The sequence below is a fragment of the Marmota flaviventris genome, chromosome 16 (assembly GCF_047511675.1).
Source record: "Marmota flaviventris isolate mMarFla1 chromosome 16, mMarFla1.hap1, whole genome shotgun sequence".
Classification (NCBI taxonomy): domain Eukaryota; kingdom Metazoa; phylum Chordata; class Mammalia; order Rodentia; family Sciuridae; genus Marmota; species Marmota flaviventris.
Genome location: NC_092513.1, coordinates 48,920,283 through 48,944,554, shown reverse-complemented (window position 1 = coordinate 48,944,554; position 24,272 = coordinate 48,920,283). Strand labels below are relative to the sequence as shown.

At 43.4% G+C, this 24,272-nt stretch overlaps 1 pseudogene; it reads right to left on the bottom strand.

Annotated features, from left to right (window-relative positions):
* Window positions 1-9,907: 9,907 nt before the first annotated feature.
* On the bottom strand, window positions 9,908-10,946 carry LOC114083947 (RNA-binding protein with serine-rich domain 1-like; annotated as a pseudogene).
* Window positions 10,947-24,272: the final 13,326 nt, after the last annotated feature.

Here is a 24,272-nt window from a genome sequence, read left to right as displayed (position 1 = left end):
AAAAGCGGCTTTCTACAGATAACACTAACATGTCCCAGTTCCCAGCATACACGAGAGAATGTCAGTGTCCTTCAAGATAGCACTATCTGGACATTCTGACTCAGGCCTGCTCTCTATGTTCCCTTGACTTAGCCTGGTTCCTGGGACCTTAAAGGAGCATTCCAAGAATGTGGTGCTTTACCACCCTCTGTTTCTTAAAGGATGGTGCCCGAGCACTGTGTGCATGCTTCTGCAAGTTGCTCATTCTAGTCAATAAAATTATAGGTTACATTTGCCCATGTTGAGACAATATGGCTTATTCATTTGAACTGCTATAGAGTATTCCATTGAATGGATATACCAACATATAATTTAGTCAAGTTCAAGTTGCATCTGAGTTTTTTTGCTGTTTGAAGTAGTGCTGCTGCAGATACATTGTATGTCTCTTTGTGTACTTGGGCACCAAAGTAGATGTCTTGCTGGGTCATACTGGGAGTAATCCATCCCTTAAGTCATGTAAAAATTCAGCCTCCTCCAGCTAGGCCTAAGATTTGTCAATTGTATCTGATTATAGTTCTAACTGGCATTTCTCTGTTGAGATAGTATATATTTTCATATGTTTATTGATCACTCGCATTTTGGGGGAGGTTCCTGTTCCTACTTCTGGCATGTTGTATTGGTCTTTTTAAGGAAATCTTTCTCTACCAAACAACATAGAACATTTTCTTCTGAATGTTTTCACAGTGTAATTTGTACAGTTAGGATTTTAACTCACCTAGATTTGAATTCTGTAGATGTGGCCTGAAGTAGAGATGCAAAGTGTTAAGTACTGAGACCACCACTAAAATATTTACGTGAGGAGATATCACAAAAAGCACAATTAATGTAACACCCAAACCGATTCCAAAACCAAAGAAAGGCAGAAGAGGGAACTAGAGAAACTGGAAACAGATGGCACAAATGTCGCTAAGTCCAAATAGATCAAGTCTTTTATTAAATGCCAATGGCCTGAGCACATTAATCAAAACGCAGACTGGCAGATTGCTTTTAAGGACTGCAGGAGAAGGGAGACCAGTACAGTAGAGGAAAGGGAGCAGGAGGAGGGGATGGAAAGGGGAGATGCTGGAGAATGAAATGACCACATTATGTTATGTGCATGCACCAATAAGTAGCAATGAAATCCATTATTATGCATAATTATAACACACAATAACAATAAATTTCCCAGAAGTAGAATGTTGACCAAAGCAAAACACAAATAAAAATTAAAAAATAACAAAACCTGATGAAACAAAAAATGAAACATACACAAAAACCCTATAGAAACCATATATTGTTGTTTTACAATAATAATAGTGATAACTTATTTCTACACATAGAGAATATCCATGTGCAAACAGTGTCAGAATTACTTTTAAAAATATCAATTTTAAAGGCTGAAGAAGAAGCTCCCTTTACGTGCAATGATATACGTAGGTTAAAAGTGAAAGAATGGAAGACGATATACTATGATAACACTAATGAAAAAAACTGAGCCATCTGTATGACAGTTACACAGCCTGAACTTTAGGAGAAAGAACACCACCAGGGAGGAGGAGGGGCATTCCATGATGACGTAAGGGTCATTTATGAGAAGACACAATCATCCTGAATGTGCAACTTCAGAGCTTGAAAATCAGGAAGAAAAAATTGAAAGAACTTGGAGGAGAACGTGACAAATCCACAAGAGGAAATGAAGATTTCAACACTGTGCTCTAAGTCATCAATCAAACTGATAGAAAATCATCAAGGGCAGTGACCAGAACAACACCAGGATCCCAGTGCACAAAGTGGACTTTCATAGACCCTCCACCCAACACAGAGGGTACACGTTCTTGCCAAGTGAACCAGGACAGATGGCATCTTGCATCTTAGATCAAACCTTAGCAGATTTAAAGGAATGGAAATCATGTAAAGCACTTTATATGACCTGATAGTAATGTATAAATCCCTACTAGAAAGATAACACTGAATTCCTTAAACACATATTGACCAGTTCAATTCTAAATGGTCCATGGCTCTAAGAGGAAATTCTCCTGGAAATTTAGAACATAGTTTGAACGAAGCAAAATATTAAACTCTGGGTTACAGATGAAGGCAGTGTTTAGAAGGAAATTTTTAGCCATATAATGCCCACATTATGAAAAAGATAACTTCATTAACTAATTATAAAAAGCTAAAAAAGATAATTTAATTAACGAAGTGTTCACTTCAAGAAATTCGACCACAAAGACCAAAAAATTAAAGCCAAAACAAGTAAAAGAAAAGAAGCAATAAAGATAAGGACAGGGGGCTGGGGATGTGGCTCAAGTGGTAACGCGCCAGCCTGGCATGCGCAAGGCGCTGGGTTTGATCCTCAGCACCACATAAAAATAAAATAAAGATATTGTGTAAAAAAAGAGATAAGGACAGAGCAATAAAGCTGGAAACAGCAAAGGAAGATCAATGACACCAAAAGCTAGTTCTTTAAAAAAATCAATATATTGATAAATCTCTAGAATGACAGGAAAATATAATAGAAAGAAGATATAATTTAAGAATATTGTGAAAGAGAAGCTATCATGATATAGATATGAAGTGTCCCCCAAAAGCTCATGTGTGAGACAATGCAAGAAAGTTTAGAGGTGAGTATTGGGTTAGGAGAGCATTAACCTATTTAGTGAGTTAATCCCCTGGTAGGGATGAACTTGGTGGCCATTGTAGACAGGTAGGGTGTGGCTGTAGGAGGTGGGTCACTGAGGGCATGCCTTTGAGGTTTATATCTTGTCCCTAGTAAGCAGAACTCTCTCTCTGCTTCCGGCTGTCATGTTCTGAGCTGCTCCCCTCCACCACGATGTTCTGCTGCCTCACCTTGGGCGTAGAGCAATGAGATTGACTGTGGATTGAGACCTCTGAACCCATGAACGCCAAATGAACTTTTCTTCCTCTAAAATTGTTCTTGTCAGGTCTTTTTGTCACAGCAGTGAAAAAGCTGACCCCAACAGGAGCTCTCCCCCCTAAGCCAGGGAGACCTGGAAAGGAGGAGGAAGGCATTCTAGGACAACTCTACTCACTCCAAATAACAACATGGGGGAAATGGACCATTCCTCAAAAGCCTCAAATTTACAAAACTCTTTGTGAGGATGAACAAAGAGACTGGAGTAGTCCTATAACCATCAAAGAAATTGACTTTGTAGTTACAACTCATGGGAGAAAAAATCTCCAATCCCAGATAAGTTCAATGTTATTTTTACTAAACATCTCAAGAAGAAATAACATCAATTGCACTCTGTCTCTTCCAGAAAAATTGGAAAAGAGGAATCATGTCCCAACTCACCTCCTCATGGACAGGATTGCCCTGACCCCAAACCTAAGACAGTACAAGAAATAAAAACCCACAGAGCAGCAACTCTCACCAATTGTGTGCATCCGTGGCTTCTACTGAACCAAAGAGAAAACACAGGGATGGGGCTGCACATTTTGGGATGTAGCTTCATAGCATGATTGTACTAGAAAAACACATGTGAAATGTTTTAAAAGCATCCGCTGACAAGATTGGAAAACTCTCTGAGCCTTCATGGAGATAAAGGTGGAAGCTCAAGAAACCACCTGCACTCTGCTACCAGGAGCTCCCACCCCTGTGAGACACGAGCAGATGCTTCCCTGGAAGGTTTCCAGAGACGGAGGAGGCCGCAGACTTTCATAAGTGTCGGGACCCACTGGTTTAGGAAGGGTCCAGAGGGCAAGAGTCCTAAGGAACCCACAAGCCAGTGCCAATCCCTGGTGCTGTGCCTTCCTTGGGCACCTGGCCTGGCTGCATCTGCCATATGGAGAAGCTCTCTGGGAATCAATTCCTAAGGGACTTGACATCCCATTTCTTCTTCATTTAAAGACCCTTGTAATGACATTGGACCCACCAGAATAATGGATGAATTATAAATAACTTTTATTTTTGATGAGTGGAAAAGAAACATATGTTTTGAAATCATGGCCGTTAACATCTCTAAACCATGGTTCTGTCCTTAGACGGTTATAACAATAACTAAAGGACTGCCACAGCTGACCCACCCGCTGGGTGTCTCCTCGAATTCCCATGTTGCAGTCCTAGCCTCTAGCCCCTCAGAATGCAATGGTATTTGGAGACAGGGCTTTTAAAGAGGGAGACTGAAGCTCTTCAGGTGGGCCCTAATCCAGTCTGGTGGATATCTTTTTAAGAACAGATTAGGACACGGACACTCACAGACAGGTCACCATGTAGTGCACAGATGGCACCTACAAGCCATGGAAAGAGGTCTTAGGAGAAGCCAATGATGCCGACACCTGGATTTCTGACTTGCAACTTCTAGAGCTGCAAGATGATAAACTTCTGTTCTTTAAGTCACTCGGTCTCTGGTGCTTTGTTGCAGGCAGCCCTAACAAACTACAATAGCACCCATTTCTGGAAACCTGGTCCCTGTTCTAAAAGCAGGCTAGATATTTTTGTGCCTGTCCCCAACAGGGGATGGCAGGGAGTCTGGTGAGAAGAAAATCTCCAGTCACCATGCCCAGCCTCATTTGTTCTGGGAGGTCATCATGCTGTTCCCTCCAGAGGTGTGAAGGGGAAAATAGGGGTGGGACTAAGATGGCACCTCCCCTGGAGGACAGATTAGGGATGCCCAGTCCTTCCTCAGGAATCTCCTACTCCAGCTAGAGAATGAAGGAGCTGTCTCTCTCCTGTGGTCCTTGGGTGGAGGTGTCTGAGGCAGGAGAGTCAGGGGTCCTCCCCTCTTCATCCTGGAGTGGGAAGAGGTTGCTTCTAAGGTGCTTCCAACCATCAAGAAGTGCAGGCTGCTGCTCACTTCTTAACAGATACTCAGGCTGCATCACACATCATATGACAATACTCAGATTTCAAGGTGGTTGAGATAACTGAGAAGCATCCAGCAGGTGGGAAGCAGTGGTGCTTGTGGTCATGGCAGCTCCATGACCATGGCTTGGCTCCCAGCTCTGCAGGCTGGTGCAGTTGCATGCTCTGAGCATGGAGCTGGTGAGACCGTGGTTAAGTGGATAGAGCCCCCTAGCAGAGCCTCGGCCAGAGCAGGAAGGTGGGCTCCCAGCCGATGGTTACCCAGAAATGCAGCAGGGCTTTGTGTCCACTGAGCTGCCCACAAGCTATCAGGGTTTGAGTGTTAGATTTTGATCCCAGCTCTGCTCAGGCATAGCTGCCTTATTCAGCACAACAACCAAGCTGATGACTTTATAGCAGAGTAGCTTGGCCTGTCACCCTGTCAGGCAGGGTTTGTGTTTGTCTCTCCACTGCAGAGAGGACAAGGACATTTTTGCAAGCCCTGGCTTCAATCCCTTCTTTTCCACCTCCCTGGGGTCATTTTCCTGATAAACAAAGGTTTGCTCTTCATTTTTTTTCTGCTTCTCATTATATTTCAGGTTGCTTCTCCCTCATGTACTTGTTTTCAGATTAATATAAAGATGCCAGCTTTGTTTCAGGAGGTATACAGTGATCCCGCATCTGCAGTGATGACTCCAAGACCATCTGTGGATGTCTGAAATCACAGGTACCACCAAACCCCACATATACTGTGTTTTTTCCTCCAAGTACATACCTAGGATTAAGTCTAATTTATGAATGAGGCACAGTAAGAAAATAACAATATTAATAAAATAGAATAATAAAACAAATATAATAATAATAATAATAGTAATAATATAGAACAATTATAATAATACACAGTTATAAGAATTATGCAAAGTGTATGAGTTTTTTTTTTTCTGTATTTGTATCCATATGCTGTATTTGGACTGTAGTTGAAACTACCAAAACCAAGGATAAAGGAGGACTACTGGATGAAAATTTAATCCTGGGCCTATACTAAATGTTCAACTCATCTTGAATTATTTTATTTCATAAAGCAGGTTTCTATTATGAAGTCATATTGAAGGTCTCCTCTTCTGGAAATTGCTTGTAATTCCTCCAACCAGCCTCAAACCTTTTTCTTTATACATTGTAGTCTGTCCTTTTCTGAAACCTTCTCCTTTTTTCAATTCTGAAAAACTGCTATCATCCTTCCTGGCTCAGGACAGATACCCCCTCCTCCAGGAAGCCTTCTCAGCCTGCACCCAGCAGCCCTGGTTCTACCCCGTCCTCTCTCTTCCACATTCTGCACATTCTAGCTCTGCCCCAGCCACTGACCCAGGCTTGGCTGTGTGGCTCTCTCTCCAGAGGATGCGACTCCTTAGACAAGGGCTCTCTCTTCTGTCACCCTGCCTGGCCCAGAACCTTGCACACAATAGAGAGTAGTTTGTGTTTTGAAAGAGTGGGCTGATTTAAAGCAGAGCAGGCATTTCCTTGAGGGATTTTCAGTGTGCAGGAAGCCTCTGTCTTCCCCAGGACCTGATATCCAGTGCCCTCCTGATCTAGTCCTTCCCAGCCTGGCCTTCAGGCACCTCAGGGTTGGACCCAGCTGCCCCTCCTCTCTGTGTCCCCCACATTTTACCTCCTCTGCAGACACACCATTTGCATCTTCAATCTTCCCTCAGCTGGCCTTTGGCAGGAAGGTCCTCACCCTTCCCCGATCCTAGACTTTTCCTTTTAAAGATCCATTAGCTCCAACTTTTCCTCTAGGACTATCTCAGCCAGGTTGTTCTCTTTTCTTTTAACCTCAGTTGATTTTTACTGACGATACCCCATTCTTTCCTTAAACATTTTTTAAATTGTAGGTGGACACAATACCTTTATTTTGTTTATTTCTATGCGGTGCTGAGGATCAAACCCAGGGCCTCACATGTGCTAGGCGAGCGCTCCACCACTGAGCCACAACCCCAGCCCAATACCCCATTCTTTAGAGTGATGCTTTCTTTCCTGAAGTAAAATGCTTTCTCCAGGTTTACTGACATTTGATTGAGGTCAGAGATAGCATCTTACATTAATTAGTTGACTATCTGTTAATCAACCAATCACTTGGAGATCACAATAGGTGCTGCCTTGCTCCAGGCCCTGGGAGCAGCAGGGAGCACGATATGAAGGTCCCAGCCTTTGTCTCTGTACCCTCAGGGAGGACTGAGAGCAGCCTGGAAAGGTATGGGCGCTTATAAACATATTGGTTGCTGAGGTATTTCAAGGGCAGACTCATTTAAACACAGCTAGTTCACCAACTAGACTGTCTTCTCATTCTTGAAAGAACTCATAGAAGTGCGCAGACACTGGTTCAACTTGCTTTCACTTGAAAAACCAACTACTTTGAGGTAAATTCACATACAACAAGATGCACCCATTGAGTAATGATAAATACATACAGCCATGTAAACACCACATGAATCAAGATGAAAAACTTTTTATCACCCCTTCTGCCTCATCTGCAGATAACCCCACCTTTCCCACAGTCCTTGGTAACCACTGATTTGCTTTCTGATACCATGAGTTAGATTTGCCTTTTTTCAGCAATTCACAATATCCAATCACATATTTTGTGATTGGATAAATGCAATCCCACAGCTTATATTCTTTTGTGTGCTTCCTGCTTTTTGTGTTTGAGAAATATCCATTCTATTGCATCCATCAATAGTTTGCTCCTTTTGGTTGCTGAATCTAATTTCATTGTTGTGATATGTCTTCTTTGATGGATATCTGCCTCATATCCTGATTTTGACTCTTTATAAAGCTGTTATGAATGTGTTACTGGAGTCCTTGAAGACCCTAGCCCCAGGGTGTCCCAACAGATCAGACTGGGCCACCAATATGCTAATCAAAGACACAGGCAGTGGTGAAGGGCAGGAAAGCAGTTTTAATCAGTGTGGCCACCCCAGGAAGAACAGGTGTAAGGGTACAGTGACCATAGGTCTTCTTCAAGGCGTTGACAGAAACCTGGAGGTTTGATAAAAAAGGCAACAAAATCAAGTGTTGGGGGTTTGAATGGGGGTTCTCAGAGATGGCAAAGTTCATCTTGCTCATGTCATGTCCTGATTGATCATTATCTCAGAACTGGTTCTATGAGGTGGTCCTTATCATTGAGGGGGGCAGTCAGTACACATGGGGTGATTGCTCCTGCTGCACAGGGCAGCCTCAGTTCCCATGGGGGGGGGGGGGTAATTGCTCCCATTTAGTGGAATGATCTCATCAGTCATGGTCTGTCTGTGAGGCTCTGCTGTCCCTAGAACCCAAAATGGCTGCAGGTTTAGGGAAGTGGCAGAATACATATAAGAGCCACTCATGGCGTCTGCAGCTGAACGTCCCTGAAAATCTTGAAAACACCTTACTCTTCTCTTGGTGTCCTCAGTCTTGAAGGGAGACAAGATAGGTTAGATAAATGTAGGGTTTTTGGTTGCTGAATCTAACTTGTATTCTACTCCTGGAGTGATTAACTAGACTTTGTGCAGAACAGAATGGGGACCTGGTCCAAAGTTTAAGATAATAAATGCAAATTGAAAGCAGAGATGCCAGGGATGACGATATGGCTCAAGTGGTAGCGCACTCACCTGGCATGTGCGGGGCACTGGGTTCGATCCTCAGTACCACAGAAAATAAAATAAAGATATTGTGTCCTCCTAAAACTAAAAAATAAATATTAAAAGAAAGCAGAGATTCCAAGCTTTATCCTACTTGTAGTTACTCTTTGGACATTGAAAGTCCAAAGAGTGAAGAGTCAGTACTTTTATCAAAAGTGGCTTCTAACTCTGTTACCCACACACATCTTTTTATGAATGCATTCTTTCATTTCTCCTGGGTGAATATCTAGGTGTAGGATAGTGAATAATATGGTATTTCCATGCTTATGTTTTTGAGAGAAATTGCCAAACTGTTTTCCAAAGTAGTCATATCATTTTAGTCTAATGTGAGAATTCTGGTCACTCTGTATTTTTACCATGAGTTGGTATTGTCTTTTTAATTTGACCTATTTTAATAAGTACCATGTGGATGTGTCTTACTGTAGCATTAATCTGCATTTGCTTATTGACTTAAGTGTGTTTTTATGTGCTTAATGACCACCCATATATCATCTTTTAAGATTTATATGTCTATTTAGCTGGGCACAGTAGTGCTCGCCTATAATCCCAGTGGCTCGGGAGGCAGGGGAATTTTGAGTTCAAAGCCAGCCTCAGCAAAAGCAACTCAGTGAGACCCTGTTTCTAAATAAAACACAAAATAGGGCTGAGGATATGGCCCAGAAGTCAAGTGCCCCTGAGTTCAAGCCTGGTTTCCCCGTTCCCAAAATTTATTTATGTAAATAAATGTTTATTTAAATAATTTACCTAATTTCTAATTAGATTTGTTACTACAAAATGGTAAGTTTGCTTTGTACATGTAGATATGAGCTCATTGTCAGATATCTGTATTGTGAAATGTTTCTCCATCGTAGGTTTATTCAATACATTTTTACCACTCTACACAACAAAGTATAAACCCAATCTTATCTAAAATGCAGCAAAGTTACAAAACTCAAAATAAATTTTATAGTACTGACTGTATAATAAGAGAGAGAGAAAAAACACAATGTACACGTGGCCAAGGTATCCTGCAGGACCACCGTGAGTGGCAGTCAGAACAGGGGGCTCTGTAATAACCTCACGGAGCTGGCTCTCACCTTGCTCAGCAATCTCAGAGAGTAAGGGATATGTGGGGCCGTGGGCTGTGGGAGGACATGGAAAGACAGAACCATTTATAGCAACTAACAGGTGGGGGGCCACCCAGAGGCTGGAAGAGAGCTCCAGCAGGAGTGAAAAAGGCCAGGCCTAATAGAAGTAGCGGATTGGTCCCTTTTCCTGGGGACGTAGCATAGCAACAGCAAGGGCACAACGGGTTTGCCAGACTGGCTCAGGTCTTCTGTGAAGAGACGGGGCCACACTGCCACCTGGAAGCTTGCTGGTCCCTGCAGGCTCTGCCACTGAACAGACTTTGGAACAGGCATGGGTGAGATTTCTAGCCAGAAAACTGCAGGCCCCTCCATGGGCACAGCCCTGATCCATCAGCACTTCTGCAGCCAGAACCTGCCTGCAGAGGAAAGGCCTCACTGCTGCCTTTGACGCCTGCCCCAGTGCGGGGGGGCTTTCCTGCTGACCCTCCTGTGGCTAGAAAAGTGACACAACTGAGCTGGGTGGAACAGGTATAGAGGAGCTCCCGAGGCCCTGTGTATTGGGAGGAGTTGGAACTGGAGCGGCTTCTGTGGCGGTGGCGGTGGCGGCCAGGAAAGCACGACCACCTGCGCACGGGGACCTGACCCACGCCGCTTCTGTGGGGGGAGGGGCAGCATTCTCCCGGGGGGGAGGGCTGAATCCTTGGGAGGCGGGGTGGCCTAGGCCAGGGGGCCAGCACAGCGGTAGCAGTGGTCTCCTGGTCATCGATTTGTCCTCCATGCGCGCCCTTCACTGCCTTCTCAGCTCCCCTGGATTCTGCAGCTCCCCAGATGCGTAGCCTTCGGAGAGACGAGGACGCAGCCTTTCTACAGGCACGTCGATCATTTTGACTTTCTCCATAAGGGGACAATACCTCCATGATGTGATCCTGGTCACCTTGCCGATGAGCCTTTCAGGGTGCACTTTGGTGGGCTTCGGGGAAGGGCTCCGCGTTTTCCCTTCCTTTTCATCTCTTCTGCGAGGTTTGGATTGGGAGCCGGAGCGCCGCCTGCTGTCCTGTCTGCGACGACAATGGCTGGGAGACCCGGAGGAGCGGGGGACTGATGTCCTGGCTTCCCCAGGGAGCCAGCCCTGCCTGAGCCTGTGCTGGCGCTGGATCCCGAGCTGAGGTGCAGCTGGACGGAGACCTGGTGCTGCTGCCTCCGTGGCAAGCCCTGCGTCTCTCCCGAGCCTTACCCCGGCCTTGGTCCTTCTGGCTGGCTCCTTGACTTCCCATCAGAGCGGTCGGTCCATGCGTTTGGTAGGAGAAGGGGCCCTAGCACTGGACTTTCTACTGTTTTCCTTGACTCTAGCAAGCTCTTCTTTTTCACTCCTGATAAATCCATTCTCCCCTTGAGGTGCTCAAAGCGGCAGTGGCGGCCTCACTTATCTAAATTCTCACTTCTAACGTGAGTCTGAGAAATGATCCCTAATCGATTGCAATTTCAGCCAAACAGAAGCATCTTCCCGCAGCGCCACTCCTCCTGCTCTCCTTAGCTGCTCCCTAGTAGTGTCTTTTAAAAAGAAATTGTTTTAATTCATTTGGTTTTCTCTAATGGTTAACATTTTTTTTTTCTGTTTCATTAAAAAAAAAAATCACTGCTTACCTCAATCGACTCGTGAGGACTTTTTCCTGTTTCATTTTGAGAACTTCATAGTTGTAGATTAGATTATAGTCCTAGATTAAATTTAGGCCTGTCATACTTTTGAACTAATTTTTGTGGGTTCTGTCAGGTTCCTGGGGATGCTGTAACACATGACCACAAAGAAGAGGGCTCCTAACAACAGACACTTACACCCTGGCAGTTCCAGAGGCCCAAAGCCTGAATCAAGGTGTTGTCCTCAGTCCTCCTGACCTCTCCAGCTCCTGGGGGCAGGAGTTCTCCAACTTGTGGCAACACAACTACAGGCTTCACTCTCTTCTTTCCACTGCTTTCTCTGAGTTTCTCCTCTCTTGTCTGTGTCTCCTCCTCACCTTGTAAAGACCTTGGATAGATGATCTCATTTGAAAGTCCTGATTTTATTACCTCTGCAAAGACCCTTTATCTGAGCACAAGGTCTCTTTTGCTAGTACTGGAGCCCATGACTTAGATGTCTGTCTTGGGGGATCACAATCCAACCTCCTACATACATGATGGGAGAGGAAGTTTGTAGGTCGTTATTTTTATATTTGGATTGTCAGTTATTCTATTGTTGTCTGTTCAAAAACCATTCATTCCCCATTAAATCATCTCAGAATCTTTTTGGAAAATCAGATGACCATTTGTCTGTGGATCTGTTTCTGAGTTACCTCTTCAGTTCCACTGGTCTGTCTGCCAACCTCCATGCTAATACCCCACTACCCTGATTACTGTAGCTTTAATTACCCTTTCATCCCTGAGATCAGGTAATATAAATCCTTAGTTCCACAAAAATCATTTTGGCTATTCTAGGTCATTTGAATTCCCATATGCATTTTACAATCAGTTTGTTAATTTTTACCAAGAAAAAAAGCCTGCTGGGATTTTGATCAAGATTGTATTAGATTTATAAGCTAATTTCGGTTAAAAAAAAAGACATAACATTGAATATATAATTTGTCTCTAGTTAGTGGAATCTGCTTTCTATTCATAATGTGAGCTGCTTCCCTCTGCTACACTCTTCCACCATGATGTTCTCCCTTAACTCAAGCCCCAAGGAATGGAGCCAGCTGTCTTTGGGTTGAGACATCTGAAACTGTGAGCCCTCAACTAAAGATTTTCCTTCTCTAAAGTTGTTCTTGTTAGGTCTTTCAGTCACCACAGTGAAAAAAAAGCTGACTAAAACAGGAAGTTAATCAGCACAGCTTTGGGTTTGCACATTCCTGCATGTATGTTGAAATCCTGACTTAAATCCCATGGCTGACCAGCAGGCATAGCATGCCCTGTTTATGTGAAAATTCTCTGGACTATTAATACCAACCAATCCAGAAGCAATTAGCACTTCTCCTTCTGCTCTGACCGCTTATCCCAAAGCTTTCTGTGATTTGCATTATCCCACCTCCTAATCTACAGCCAATGGAGGTTCAAGGTGAACAATTTGTTTTCCTTCCCCAAAGTTGCATAATAAACACACACTTGGCTCTTTGGTCTAGTGGACATTGCTGAAATTGCAATACGGCCTTGCTGATGTGGACCTTGTGCCAGGATCTGGTCCTTTTTCTTGATAGCCTCTGTAATGGCTCTCTAATGGCCCTTTTCCTTAATATATCCTTTATCTCATGAATTTTAGTTTAACAGTAACTATTGACAGATCTTTTTCCCCCTGCATGTAAGAAATTAATGATATGAAGATTGAATAAAATTAACCAATAGGCTGTTGATGTAGGGCAAGGGTTCAGTTGTAGAATATTCTGGCTGCAGATAGGGCAGTGTAGTGTCCAAGTCTGTGTCCAGGGGAGGGCAAGGAAGGGCTGCATCCTGGCTGGTTGTGTAACCCCAGGTGGGTGCTTCTTGGAGAACAGGGTCTCCAGGCAGTAGAAAGGCTGCTAGAAGCTGAGAGGTAGGGAGAGTTTCCTCATGTCCACTGGTTAGCATGAGAAGGAGCTGGTCAGTGGGTTGATGGGACATGACTTAAGTGAGTTTGAGAGGATGAGCGGACTTGGTACTTCACACAGAAGCTGGAAGACCAGGTCCCCATGGATCCTGGGGGTCTCCAGAAAAGAGATGTCTCCCACATAGAGGGACTGTGGGTAGACTTTCTGTCAATCATCCCCTCTCAGCCTATGGTGATGAATCCTGGCTATGGGTGCCCTCTATTGGAACTTACCAATGACATTGCCTAGTTAAAGCCAAGAAACTTTCTCAGAGTTGGCATGTGGCTTCAGAAGGTACTTATCAAGGAACTGCAGCCTTAAGGTGCTAGAATCACAATGCAGGGCCAGGGAGCAAGGAGGACATGATGGTACCCACAGTCTTGATCCTTGCATAGCACTTCATCTGCCAGTTGGCTGGTAAAACCAATGGTAAACTAATCACACCCACAAGAAATCAGACATTGCTGACAAGACGTCTGAAATACAGATTTATAACCCACCAGGAACAATGCACCTTGCCCTAATATGGAGATATCCCAAGACATATTACAAGAGCCATAGGGGCCAAGAGCATGGTATTGGCCTTAACACAGATACACAGACCCATGAGACGGAATAGAGAAACCAGAAATAAACCCATGCATCTATAGCCAACTTCTTCTCAACAAAGGTGCCAAACACATACCTTGGAGAAAGGACAGTCTCTTCAACAAACAGTGCTAAAAAAAAACAAAACTGGATAATCACATGCAGAAGATTGAAGTTTGACCTCTATTTCTTACCCTGTACAAAAATAAACTCAAAATTCATCAAAGACTTTATGTAAGACCTAAAACTCTGAAACTGCTAGGGGAAAATGTTGTGGAAAGTCTAAAATTTTGCCACTGTCAGAAATTTCCTGGTTAGGACCTCAAAAGCATAGGCAACAACAACAACACAATAAAAAAGGTGAAAAAAATGACAAATGGGATTACTTTACACTGAGAAACTGCACAGCAAAGGAGGCAATCAACAGAGTGAAGATAACCATCAGAGAGGGAGAAAATCTTTGCCAGCGAATGACATTCAGAATATATCAAGAACTCAAAACAACTTAACAAAAAACAAATAAACCAGTAAAAATGGTAAATGGTCTGAATAGACACTTCTTTGAAGAAATACAAATGGCCAATAAATATATGAGAAAATAAATGCTCAGTATCTTTCACTATCAGGAAAATGCAAATCAAAATTATGAGATTTCATTTTATCCAGGCTAGAATATTATAACAAAATTAACAAATACTGACTAAAATATGGAGAAAAAGTAATGTTTATATACCTTTTGTGGGAATGTAATTTATATACCCACTTTGGAAACAGCTTGGAGGCTTGTTGAAAATAGAACTTTCATATGACTCAGCTATCCCAAAATTGTGTATTTATCTAAAGGAAATTAAGTCAGTATATAAAGATATCTGGATATCTATGATTATTGTGGCACTGTTCACAATAGCTGTGATAAAGAATCAACTTAGGTGTCCATCATCAGGGAAATGGATTAAAAATTGGCTACATATATGTGTGTGTATATGTGCAGGTACGTATGTATACATGTACACATGTATAGGTGTATGTGTATGAATAATTGTATATACATACATATTTTATATAGTATATGTATGCATATAATATATACATATGATGGACTATTATTTAATCATAAAGAAGAATGAAATTCTGTCATTTGCAGCAAAAAAAAAAGTATTGAAAGTAGAAAAGGGATTGCTAGGGATTGGAAAAGATGCTGGGGGAGGTGGTTTGAGGGTAATGCATGCATGTGTGAAAATATCACAGTGATTCTATTTCTTTGTACAATTATTATGTGATAATAATTATAGTAAAAATAAATATTTAAAATCTGGTTCCTCCAAAAATAATAAAATAAAATCTCAGCTCAGGGAGGAGCTAAAGCATCATTTCTACAATATGCATTCTTTTGAATTATATTAATGGTCAAAGAGAAATAGACCAAGTCTCTAGAGTCCAGATACCCAAGAGCACTCTCATGAGCTTGTTGTTAACACCTTAACACAAAAGTCCCTCAAGCCAATGAGAACTGTGCAAGGACTCTCTCCCCTGCCCTTTGGGAGATGTTGAGTGACCTTCACACCCGCAAGATGCCAGCACTCTGCAGGTGCCCTTGATGTATTTGATGACAGACAGAGGGGACCCCAAAGAGAAGCTGCTGCTTCACAAAGGGGACGGGTGTGTGTGTGAAATGTCCCTCCCTGGAAAGAAAAAGGAAACACTTCAATAAGGGTGAAATCTCTGGCTCCATTCCAAAATCCAGTACAGAGAAAATGTCCCTCAAATGTATTTTCTGCCAAGTGCCACCGCGGAGACTCACCTTCTGGGGGAGCTACTGTTGCAGCATTGCTGACTGTACACGGGTTACCTGGCCCCTCCTGTTTGCTCTTACTGTCTTTTAAAACCATGGTGAGCAGATGACCCCAGGAGTTCGCTTAGCTACCTCCCTTCTCCTGTTCTTCATTAGGTTTCCACCTGCACATGTTCCTCTAGGATCAAAGTTTGGGATTTGCTAACAATATTGTACATTGCATTCTGGTGGATATTGCACATTCTATTTTATGAACAAACTAAGAGACAAACAGAGCCAAGAGCTCTTTGTAGTTCAAATCCATAAAAATTAAGACAAAATTAATCAAGTGCTCATATGCCCTAATTTACATACAGGTTAAGCATCCCCAAGTTGAAAACAAAAATAGGAAATGATCCAAAATGTGATATTTTGTGAACATTATAGTATGCTCAAAAATTTTTAGATTTTGGAACTTTTTAACTATCAGATTTTTGAATTAGGGATGTTCAACTGGTAAAATCTGTGGAAATATTCCACAATCTGAAAATCCTGAAATCTGGAACAATACTTGTCCAGAGCATTTCTAATAACAGTTATTCCACTGTTTTTGCCAAAACAATTATTTTCTCACATTAATGTCTGTGCCATTTATCACCTGTTTTTACTGAATTAAAAGCTAAAAGTCAATTTGTATCAAGCAAATCAATGAGATTTTTAAAATACAAATTTGATTTTATTTTACTAGTTTTATTTTTATTTTTTATTTTTTCATTTAAAATCATAGGCATATGACAGCGATTCAGAAAATAATTCCTTGTTGTAAAAGGCTGGATTCTACATGATGATTATAGGATAGGAGGCCCGGGCCAAGTGTGAATGGGCTGTCACGTATTTTCTCCTAAGGATGAGACTAGGGCACGACAGTCCCCAGGCTGTGAGGACCCTGTATGGTGTACTCAAGTTGAAGCGCTCACACACCGCTGTCCGGGGACAGCAGGGGGCTTGTTGTATATAGTAGGCATAAAACCTACAAGCAAACTAACTTTTTTGTGGGGGCTCGGGGTTCTGGAGATGGAACCCGGGGCGGGGGTGCCGCATCCCCAGCCTATTTATTTTTAATTTTTTTATTAGGGTCTCAGGAGGTGGCTTCCAGTCTCTAAGTTGCCGAGGCTGGCCTCGAACCTGCCATCCTCCTGCCTCAGATTCCTGACTGGCTAGGATTATAGGCCTGCACCACTCTGCCCGAGCGTCTAACTAGCTAGACAGTGTGAAATTGTGAAGTCCGTACGGAAATCAAGCAGATCCGTTTTGAAGATTGTAGAAGATAGTGTCACCGTCCACATTCATGGTTTTGGTCTCTCAGGCGAGATCTGAAAATATGAACGTAATGGGACTAATTGTTAAACTAAAATAATTTTGTCCTAAACCTGTCTCTATAACTTGCACGAAGGCTGTCCCAAAGGGGCCTCCGTACCTAGTGCACTGTCACCTAGCTTGCTATGCACATAAACTGAAACCCAATTCACGGTAGGCATTCGCCTGTAACCCAGCAACTAAGTCTCTGCCAATCACAGCAGGGCAGCTTAGTCAATCAAGTGCTGTGGGCTGATCTGACCATGCGCATAAGGTCAGGAGCTGACTGCAGCCAATCAGGTGGTTTCAGTGTGGCGCTTCCTTCTCTCTGGCGGTGAGTGTGATCTGCACAGGTGGCGGGGTTAACCGTCTGTGATGCCAAGTGCAACCTGGTGCTAGAACCTTTTTCCTTTCTTTCTTTAGGCAAGCTTTGTTGAATTAAGCTTTGTCACTTTTTTCTTTAAACAATTCCCATCTAGGAACCAGCTGTGAGTGGTAACCAGCCTGTGTTCCTTCTGGCATTTGGGAGAACTCAAACACTATTTTCTGACCATCTTTGAGCCACCTGGGAGTAGAAAGCTGTAGTACCCAGAAACAAGAAGAGGCTGCCTTTGGAATAACTGCTTTCCCTCCACAGGGTCCAAAGTTAGACCACAGCTTGAGAGCCCTGGGGTGGGGAAAGAGAGGGTGACAGCAAGGGTACTACTTGATGAGGTGGTCCAGGTGGAAAACTGTGAGGACCAGCCAGAGGAATTACAAGAGCGAGGCCCAGGAAACCCCAGGGAATGCCCATGAAGGAGTCCCCTCTGAACGCATGTCTAGTTCAGATAGAATCCTTGTGGGCACAGGGAAGAGCAGCACCCATCAAGTGATATTTTCTTGCTGTTTTACTCCAGGGTAGATGCTGGACTTGATGTGGTCAGAGACAAGATCCCTAGGCCCATCTGGTGGAAGAGGTAGGTGTACCAAATGCGAAGGGAGAAGTCTACCTGCGGCTTACTGGCCTGGCAATTCAGGATTCCAGCAAGCCTGGCTGTTTCTGAGAGAGAAATTTCGGGTTTCATGCAGTGTCCTGTTTTGACTATGAACCTGAGACTGACAGAGTAATTACTGCAACCAGACCTCATTCTGCCCCTGGAGAGAACCAGTGGAGCAGGTAAGCCATGGGGTCCCTAGATTTCAACCAAGGGCTGAAGCAGGTGTGCCTATGCAGTGTGGAGAGAACAAAGTCAGTTTAGAAGATGTCCATGAGTGCAGCTTGTTCACAGTCAAAGCAGCAGTAACTGGGATTAGAGAAAATAGTCCTTTAATGCCAAAGTAAATTAATAGAAACCCACAAAATACTATGTTCAAAAATGAGATTTGAAAAGTTACTTGAAAGAATATTCCTTTTTCCCTCAGAACTGTAAATCTCTAGTGTGTATTAAATGTTAGCTTTTGTGCTAGAAAATGAATTGCTTAATTCTGGAAACAATATACCACAATTCTGTGTACTTTATTCAACAAGTAAATGTTAAGTTGGCAATTATGCAGTAAAAATAAAAACAGTGATGATATCAAAGTCATCCAGTAGGAATTATGCAAAGTGTTTTAGTATTGTAACTCATTTCCTCTTCACTACAATATTATTAACTTTCATTCTCATTTTAGGAAGTGATGTTGGAGACACTGAGGGACTTGCCTAAGTCATAGACCTAGAATGTGGAAAGTTTCACTCCAGGGACCACAGTGTACAAAGGAAATTCGTGCACCTTATGAAGTTTTTCTTGATGTTGGAGATAGGTATGTAAAGTGTTCTTAGCAACAGATTACGGCAGGAATATAGAAGGGTGGTGGGATAGTCTTTCTTGAAAAGTTTCAGTAGGATTCCTGAGCTGAGAGACATCTGTGTGGTCAAGTGGTTGTTGGCGTAAACTGGTAGAGATTGTAACAACATGAGGGAGCAGGTGGCAGCAATTTCCAGTCCTGGACAAAGGGGGGAAGGAAGAGCTGCAGATAGAATGAGAGTGAGGAAAGCTAATGCACAAAAATGTTCAGACTGCAGGGCTGTGCCAGCCATGTTCCCTAGAGAGAGCTTAGCATTTTCTAATCCCTATTCACTGTGGCTGGCACAGCATTATTTTATAGATTTTTGGATGTTAGATTCACCTGTGTGGTTTGTGTAACTGTGGTTCCAAGGGAGTGAGAAGCATGGGCCACGTGTTTATGGGGAGATGGGTGTTCTGATCAGGATTCCCCAGCCCAGGGAGGGGCGCCCTAGCAGACCTCTGAGTAATCACAGAGACCTGCATCTGTTTGGAAAATGCAGCAATCCACATGGGCCCAGAAATAATTACAGCAACTGATTGTGTTACAAGAATGGTTGTGAATGTGACCAATTTTAGAGAACACAGGGGGAAGCCATAGGGACTCTCTGGAGCTAGATGTGTCCTACTGTTAAGGTGGTGAGAAGGACAGAAAGTGTAGCTGTGTCTGGGAAAACTTGGAGAAACTTCTTCCTGTGGGAGTTATTTACAAGTCAAAGTGCTTGACATTGTCAACAGCATTGTAGTCTATGAAGGGGAATTGTTCCTAGAGATAACAATGTAGAACACCTCCCTGTTTTTGTTTGGATTTGGTTTTGCTTATTTGCAAAAGAGCTTTTTCTCTTGGAGTATGAAGAAGGCATCACATATTTTACCACTCCAGATTGTATTCTGGAACGCCTGATTTGTTGAAGTCAGTGTGAACCCTGTGTTAAATAAACGTCTATTTCAAAACTGAATTTGCAATAGATTCTAAATGTCATTTAGAGAGTCTTTCATCTGTGGATTTAAAAAGTCACTTCAAGCTGGACATGGTGGTACACCCCTGTAATCCCAGCTACTCAGGAGTCTGAGGGAGAATGATTGCAAATTGGAAGCCAACCTATGCAATTTAGCAAGATCCTGTCTCAAAATGAAATTAAAAAGGGGCTTGGGCTGTAGCTCAGTGGTAGAGCACTTGCTTGTACTAATCCCTGGATTCATTCTCTAGTTACTGCAAAATAAAACAAATTATTTGCAGCAAAATGTTTTGATGTGAAAAAATTTGAAAACAAATGAGATATATTTTTGTTATTTTCTCTAATACCTAACTTTTTGGTTATCTATTTCTTGGTATGTATAAAAATGCTAAAATATCTATAAGGTTTACAGTAGGTAAATCTTATGAAAATAAAATACAGATGGCCATAAAGTCTGTAGTGTAAATGTCTTTGTAATGGATTGAATCCCCTGGTTTACTTCTTCTGGATAAAGTTCTGGGTTTCTGCCATGAAAATTGGACACAGATCATCGGTATGACTTGTGACAGATGCATATGCAGTGATGGATGAGAATATTGTTTTATTGCAATCTGTTCTTTGTTGTTTTGCACAACTAATTAAACTATGAGTTGCTACTGAGGGACAACACATTCAGAATGTCATAGTAATTAACTATTTGTTATGAATGTTTGTCTGTGTTCAGGCTTTACAAGTGCCTCTAAAGATTGAGGAGTAATTACTTAATTTAACCCTGTTAAAAATAAATTTGAGGGGCTGGGGATGTGGCTCAAGTGGTAGCACGCTTGCCTGGCATGCGTGCGGCCCGGGTTCCATCCTCAGCACCACATACAAAGATGTTATGTCCGCCGAAAAAAACTAAAAAATAAATATTAAAATTCTCTCTCTCTCTCTCTCTCAAAAAAATAAATTTGAAAAGCATACAGTATTCTTGGTAAAATATTTTCTGTATAGAATTTTTCCTAATTTGTTTCCTGTTGATCTGATAACCTAAACTTACCCTGTAGAGTTTCACTATAAAAAAACAAATAGTCCAATAGAGAGTACTAGAGGACATTCATGATCATATTGCTTCATTTTGTGATTTGATGACATTATAAGGGAGTACAGTAGAAAATTAATAGGTATAACTTTGTAATTATGTTGAAGGGGATTTCTTGTTGAAACAGACTTAAAGAGCTTTGCTACAGCTCTGCTCTTTTTAATGAAAGGAGTGTGATGTTTTTATCATGATGGATAATCTGAGAGACCCGACCAGTGACATGCTTGACAGATGTCTTTAAAATAAATGAGACAAGAACAGTGGGTTGCTCATGAGTGATAAGAAGTTTGCAGTCTTACCAATTGCATCTTTTGGAGCTGAGGTTTAAATAAATGAGACTTTTCATTATGGTTATTCTAATATAAATATGATTAAATATACAATTTTCTCAATTTGGGTGTTTAAATATTCCTCGGTAGTACTTTCATTAGGCTCCATGTGTATCTCAAACATAGACTGATATATTTTGAAGGATTCTAAACTGTTTGAAGCAATGTGTCCTTTTCAGTCCTATAATGAATATATAACAGAACTTGACTGCCTGAGTCTTAGAAAATGTTCATCTCTTAGAATTCTTTTCAAAGTGAAATTTTCTATTTAGTTCATCAGTTTAAGCTATGTTCACTGAACGTTAATACTTTTGTTTTAGAAATGTGTAATATCATTTGAGGGTTTTAACCATATTTTAAGGAACAAAACATTATAACTACCCAGAGGATTAAAAATAGCCTTCCCAGAGGATAAAATAAGAATATTGCCAGAAATCTTATTTGTAAAAAAATCTTTCCATGATTCTTGTTTCACTTGAAAATAAAGCAAATTCTCCAAAGTTGACACTACCTGTTATGTGCAGAAAAATGTGCTAGTTGGACAGCTCCCTGGAAGTTGGAGTCAGTCCTGATGCCTGGTTGCTGGTTTATTTTTAGAGTCCATTTGTTACAGGTCTTTATTGTGTTTCCAAAGTGGCCGACCATCTTGAATTCAGTTCTTATCTCCAATGACATAAAATGCGACACTGACACATTTGACTTGTTAATAACTAAAGCTGGACAAATAAGATGATTTATATCACTGAAGGTTGGCAGCATTCGTTTTTGTTTAAAATTTGTGAGTCTCTAACTGTGGGTCAGAGCTGAGGCTAGTGTAAACCTGCAGAGGGAGGAATTTTTCAGGTCCGCACTTGGAATCTGCAGTTCTTCTGTCCAGAGGCAACGGCATTACAAAGGAACAGAAGTTCCCAAGGATTTTCCCAGGCAGAGACGCCATCTGGGAGGCCACGTTGACAGTGTCTCAGTGTCTCAGGGGTCTGGGGGCAGGACAAGGCTGGTTGTGTCCCTCTTATGCTTCCGGTTGGCTACGTGGTTTCAGATTACTAGGGGGGAAGAATGGATGTGGGGTCTCTGTGAAAGGTTTCTTTGGGACCTCTGTGAAGTGCCTCTGTGGGGTCTCTTGAAAACTGCGTGAGGTCTCTGGAGTGGGTGTAGAGGATTCTCCGTTGCGGCGAGATGTCTTCATGTAGTGTCTCCACGGTGTCTGCATAGGAGGAGTCCCTGTGTGGACTGTGAGGCCTTGGGAAGCCTCTGAGGTCTCTGAGAGGTCTCCATCAGGACCCTGGGGCGGGGGGAGGTCTCTGCGTGTTGTCTCCGGGTGAGGTCTGTGTGGGAGAACTGTGTAGAAAATGTGTGAGGTCTCTGTGGGGGCAGCATGAGGTCCTGTGGGAATGACTTACGGTCTCCCTGAGAGGGCATGTGTGGGAGGTGGCCTGTGGCGCTCCTGCACAGGTTTCCACGGGAGGTCTCTCTGTGCCAGCTTGTGTCGGAGGTCTCTTTGGGAGGAGCCTCTTGAGGGTGCTCTTTGTGAGGTCTCTGGAAATCTGTGAGGTCTGGGTGTGGCAGTGAGAGTCCCTGTGCTGTCTCTACGGTTTCTATAGGGCCGTCTTTCAGGGTGTCTGAGGATTCTTCATGAGAATCTGGAGCTTCCATAGGCCTGGGAGGCTGAGTGACGTCTCCGTGAGGGAGCGGTGTGAAGCCTGTGGCCCTGAGAAGTTGCTGTGGGGGGTCTCTGTCAGAGGTCTCTGTGAGGATCTCTCCCCTTATTTTGAGGGAGATCCTTGTAAGGTGTTTTCTGCGGTCGTGGTCAGCAGGCTCTGAAGTTCTCTGTGGGTTCTTGTTGGGGCCTCTGTGTGCTCTGGGTGTGGGTCCATATGTGGGCCATGTGAGGTCCCGCGAGGTGTCAGGCCACTGTGGTGGACTCCAAGGACCTCGGTGTGGGTCTCTGTCGGGAACTCCAGAGGCCTTTGGGGAGTCTGTCGGTGGGGGTTTCTGTAGGAGTCTGTGGAGCCCTCTGGGAAAGACTCTGGGGGTTCTGTGATGAACTCACTGGGGAACTGTGTTGCTCTGTGGGGGGTGTGTCAGGGTGTCTGTGGAGGACTCTGGGGTCTCTCAGTATGAGTCTCTCTCAGGGATTCTGTGCAGATCTCTATGGGGGTGTCTCCGCGTAGGTCTCTGGGAGTTTCTATGGAGGCATCCGTGGAGGATTCTGGGGAAATCTCCGTGGAGGTCTCTGTGGAAACACCCCCATCCATAGCCTTCTTGCCCCTCATGAAGGACAGGGCTGGTGGCAGGAGAAGGGACAGAAACTTGCCTCCACCTGCCTCTGTCTGGCCCATTGGCATTGCTGTCTGTGGTACTTGTCCCCTCCGGAGCCATGTTGTGCCTGTCCGACTCCTTCCCACCCAGAACTTGCCCCTTGGTACATGAGAGGACCTGGCAGTGCCTGGCCCAGGCCATTTCTGCTTTCCCCCTGGAGCTGCCGTAACCTGGCCCAGGAGAGGCCTATGGTGATTGTACCCACACCCTGCGGGCCCTCAGTTCCATGCACAGGGAGGGTCTTGACAGGCATGTTTCCTGCCTCAGTGGTGCCTCCTGGAGCAGGACTGCCCACCAGGGAATGAATGAGGCCCATGGAGCAGTGCCCACTTGTCACTGTGTATGGGGCACAACATGGAACACTCTAGAGAAGTGGATCCTCTCCCTGCTTTGTGATTTTCTGCTTTCCCATATGGACAGGCCCTGAGAAGAAGAAATCTGGACTGGAAGCAGAGCAAGGCCCAGAAGTGACCTGTCCCCAAGTCCTGGCCTGTCCCCCTTCCCCAGGAAACTCCCACATTTTGAACAGGTCACTTTCCCTTGTGGGTACATATCCTGTCTGATTGCCTTTCCCCCTGGGAATCTATGGGACAAACAAGGACTGAAGCCAGGAGACTTTCTCCGTGACCCCAGGCTGCCTCCGTGGCCCTTTTAAGTGCCTATTCTTCCAGGGAGTGTTACTAGAGCTGTATGTATGTGTAAAGGTCACAAGGCTGCAAGTCACAACCAGAGTGCCCTAGTCCTGGACTTTCCACCAGTTGTCAACTCATCCTTTCTGGAATTCAAGAGGCAGTGTTGTACAGGCCTGTTAAGATACCCTTTGGAAATCCATCATCCCTGCTTGAAGGATTGCTTCCTTTTAGGTTTGTGTCAGAGCTTCTCCAGGCCTGTGGTGGGGGAGCCTAGGGGGA